The following is a 3,811-nucleotide window of genomic DNA, read 5'->3' as shown; positions in this document are numbered from 1 at the left end:
CTTTAGAATAAGAAGTTGATGCTGTAACATCCCATGTTTTCGGTTAAAGAAACAAAAGATTACGGTTAGAAGAGGGACTGTTTGGCACCTAGAAAAAGTCAAATTGAGGGCTGAATTAGTAAGATATAAATGTAGTGGGATTTATGTATGATGGATATATAAACTAGGGGCTGAAAAGTGATTAACTTTTATGGCCACTTCACTAAACGACATGTGGCACCCAATTCCCTTACTTCTCAACGCCAACCTCATTTCATGCCTTACACGTGACAACCAATTCATAACCCACCTCTCCATTTCCTATTTTCATTTCTTCCAAACCCAATAATCCATTAGCAAACATCAGATTAAGGTTGTAACGACTGGAAAATAGGGCTTCGAGCAATACAAATTTTATTCGTCAATTATTTCGCGTTGGATGTTCAGAATTTAATGAAATTTGTTTCAGGTAATCTCATTCGACTTGTTCTACATATCTATCCGTTTAGAATTTTCAATTTCGTCCGTAATTGGTGGTTATTTGATGGTTATTTCGATAATTGAATAGTTGTACTAATTTCATTTGGGGTCAAAATTTGGAGCTATTTAGACGATTATTATTCGATTTCTTCTAATGGTTTATGTTCAGGATCATGTTTAGAATGTTATGGACTATTTTGGGGTGACAATATATAAACGGGGTGCTGCCGAATTATTTTACGGCTCGAATTTCAGATTTGGACTAGTTTTGGAAATGAATTGGAATAGAGATTGTTACCCAAATTTTGTCGTACTTCATATAAATGGACAATTTCGGTTATAGATTTATATTATAAAGTTCATTATATGATTTGTCAGCTTATGAAGACTCTAAAATGAAAAATAGAGTTTTTCGGAAATTGGTTAGTTGGTTCTATGCATTTCAAGTATTCAATGGACTTGATTATGAAAGTTAGAGATCGATTCGACAAATACTTGAAGTCTTCCGAATTTAGCGAATTTGCTTTCAAGTTTTCATGGTTTTGTTTTAATGATTCTTTTTATTTACGAAGGTTCTTAGTATAAGAACCTTATGTTTCTTTTCGGTTTTGGTTATTCTTCCTTATCCCAGAGTATGTGAATTAGGAGGATTAAGGTCGTCTGGTAGGCGGGAGGTCTTTGGTGATGCAAGGACTGAGGTAGGGGTTCTGAATCCTTTATCCAGCATGGTTTTATAGATAATGAAATATGCTAGATTCTATAGTTATATATGCGCCATTATAACTAGAGTTTAGGTAGCATGAAACTTGATTTATGTGATGAACTGAAATATGCTTGAAATGTATTGATGCGATATGAGAAATGGTTTCGAACTGATTTTACGATTATTGTGAACTACTGGGATTTTCTTTTATGTACCCGACTGCGGATTATGTCAACCTACGGGCACGTAGCCATTGAGGGTAGGATGACATGTGGACACGGTTGTGACCCGTGTGAGACCGGTGAGGTGGGCGACACTAGTCATGAGACCTGTGGGAGTAGAGTGCTTCACTTGCTGGCCATTGGTGCTCGTGCCTCCAGCTCGAGGCTCAGGGCCGTACACCCTGACCGCTCGCCTGGGAGGTGACATTGATTGGGATCCCTCTGCTTTGTGGCGATATGACTCTTGGTTGTTCCACTTCCGTGTTTGATAAGATAATGATTTGAATGAGAAAATGGATTTCGAGATTGAATGAGAATATTGGTTTTGAGATATGAACGTAACTGATTTTGAAAGATCGCATTAGATGCATGACAGGGTACCGAAGAGAATGAGGTTCAGGTCCTTCCATGGGTATTGGGGGACGGCTCTCTTATTCGAACTCAGTGATCAAAAACATATTTAGATACTTAAGGTATATATGTATCATGAGGTAAACTCTTCAATGATTGCGGAGTCCCTTAGTGGGAGAGGGGCTTACCGGCTAGGGGTAAGTCTCTTTCTCGAGGAGACGTAGTGCATTAGCTAGTGCCTAAATGGGCTGGTACTATCTAACGCACTCTAGACTCTCCTGAGGTACTCTCCTCTTATTGGGAGCGCACCATGGGTGGGCAGCTAATCACTGCTATTGCTTGTTAGATTAAGGAAAATGGTTTTGTATATAGTATATACAGTAACTGGTTTGATAACTCGTTTTGTCATGATATTTACAACTTATTAAATGAACTTTTGAAAACGTGATGACTTTTGGATTGGTCTTCTACCAGAATAACTCGTGTCGGTGAGTATTCTGACCCCCTACCAGTTGTTAGTGTGCAGGTGCTTTGTTGTAGCCTCGAGGCGGAGTGTGTATTCTAGCCGGTGATCTTGTCTGACGAGGCTAGCAGGATTATGTCGTTTTATATGTTTTTTTTTTGTTTTTTTTAACGTATGTATTTATTGCAGAAACCAAACTCTAATATGTATATACGTAAAACTTAGAGTTATTTATAAGTTGTATCAGTGTTTTATGAGGCGTTTGTATGTTTGTGGTTCGGGTTTCGACCCGAAACTGATTTGAGTTTGTTTAGCTTCCGCTTGATAGTTTATTCTTGTTTATGCGAATGTATGGTTTGCATGACAGGTTTTGCAGGTGCGACCGGTTCGATTTACAGAGGAGACTCTGCCGGATTTTAGTCTCGTCTGTGAATTGCCGGGGCGTGGTCGTGTCTATTTTGGGACACGGGGCGTCACAGTTGGTATCAGAGCAGTTAGTTCTGGTGACCTATATCAGAGCTGTTAGTTCTGGTGACCGATAAGTAGTGTATAGTTTAGAGCATTGACTGCTTTAGACTTTAGGGAAAGATAAAATTGGACAAGATTAGGTGTCTAAAAGCTTCAAAATTAAAAGCGACCAAGAATAAAAGATGCTATATATGTATTTGTTTCTTTTGATTTTCGTTTCTTGATTCGTTTTACTCGCTAAAGGAAGACTCGACGGATGGTGTAAGATTGTTGTAGATTTATTGCAATGTTGTACAAGATATTATGGGAAGACAGTCAAGGGTTAAGATGTTTCAGAGGTATAGTTTGGGTAAGTTGACATATCGATGTTGGGGAAGTATCTAAGACAATAGTAGATGAGGAGATGAGTCAGACTTGGTACTGTAGACCTCATGGTAGTTATACACATTCCTTCATTTATGAACTTGTATCAGATCATTCTGTGATAGTTAAGATTGACTTTGATCAGGTTGTTTCGAGCGTGTATTGTTTCAGTTTGATTACAGATAAGTATGGTTCTGGACTTTATTGGGTTGACGGAATGTTTCGATATTAGAGGTTATATGGATTGAGTTGGTGTTGGGTATTAGAAATATCGAGGGTTCTTAAGTTATTGTGCAATTTTTTCGAGGATTGGTTTATCTACGACTTGTATAGATATTATAGCGGTCTTCTATTTTCATTTTATCATCTTATCGACAACAATTATATTTTTCTTGAGATTATAGTGTCACGCCAATGTTGACTTAAATTTATTATAGATGTCTTCATTCTTTATTTTCTTATTTTATCGAGTCAACGGTATTTTCCTATATTATTGAGAACGATATTTTCTGAGGATGTGGGATCAACGGCAACTTATACTTATTGATAGATTATGGAGGTCTTCATTCTTTATTTTATTATTTTATGGACAACGGTATTTTCTTATATTATCGAGAATGGTATTTTCTTTATCTCTTCATATCGTGGATAGTCATTGTTATAGAATATTTTTGGGTTGTGTAGTTATGTAGAAGAATTTGGGAGATGAAGGATTGAATCTAGTCTGTTTATAGAGTTTTGCCAGATTGACTTTTGTTAAAGGCAATGAGTTTGTGATTTTCG

The 3,811-nt window shown here is 37.2% G+C and overlaps 1 long non-coding RNA gene across 1 annotated transcript; it reads left to right on the top strand.

The window, feature by feature from the left end:
* The first annotated feature begins 266 nt into the window (after positions 1 to 266).
* LOC147566331 (uncharacterized) lies at positions 267 to 2,496 on the top strand. The gene is made up of 3 exons (XR_015230424.1): positions 267 to 448; positions 1,091 to 1,157; positions 2,247 to 2,496. It is a non-coding gene; the product is annotated as an uncharacterized LOC147566331 (long non-coding RNA).
* The last annotated feature ends 1,315 nt before the right edge of the window (positions 2,497 to 3,811 follow it).

This window comes from Eschscholzia californica, unplaced genomic scaffold, assembly GCF_041429995.1.
Source record: "Eschscholzia californica isolate CP2 unplaced genomic scaffold, dmEscCali1.0.p SCAF_1, whole genome shotgun sequence".
Taxonomy (NCBI): Eukaryota; Viridiplantae; Streptophyta; class Magnoliopsida; order Ranunculales; family Papaveraceae; genus Eschscholzia; species Eschscholzia californica.
This window is presented reverse-complemented; position numbering and strand designations above follow the sequence as displayed.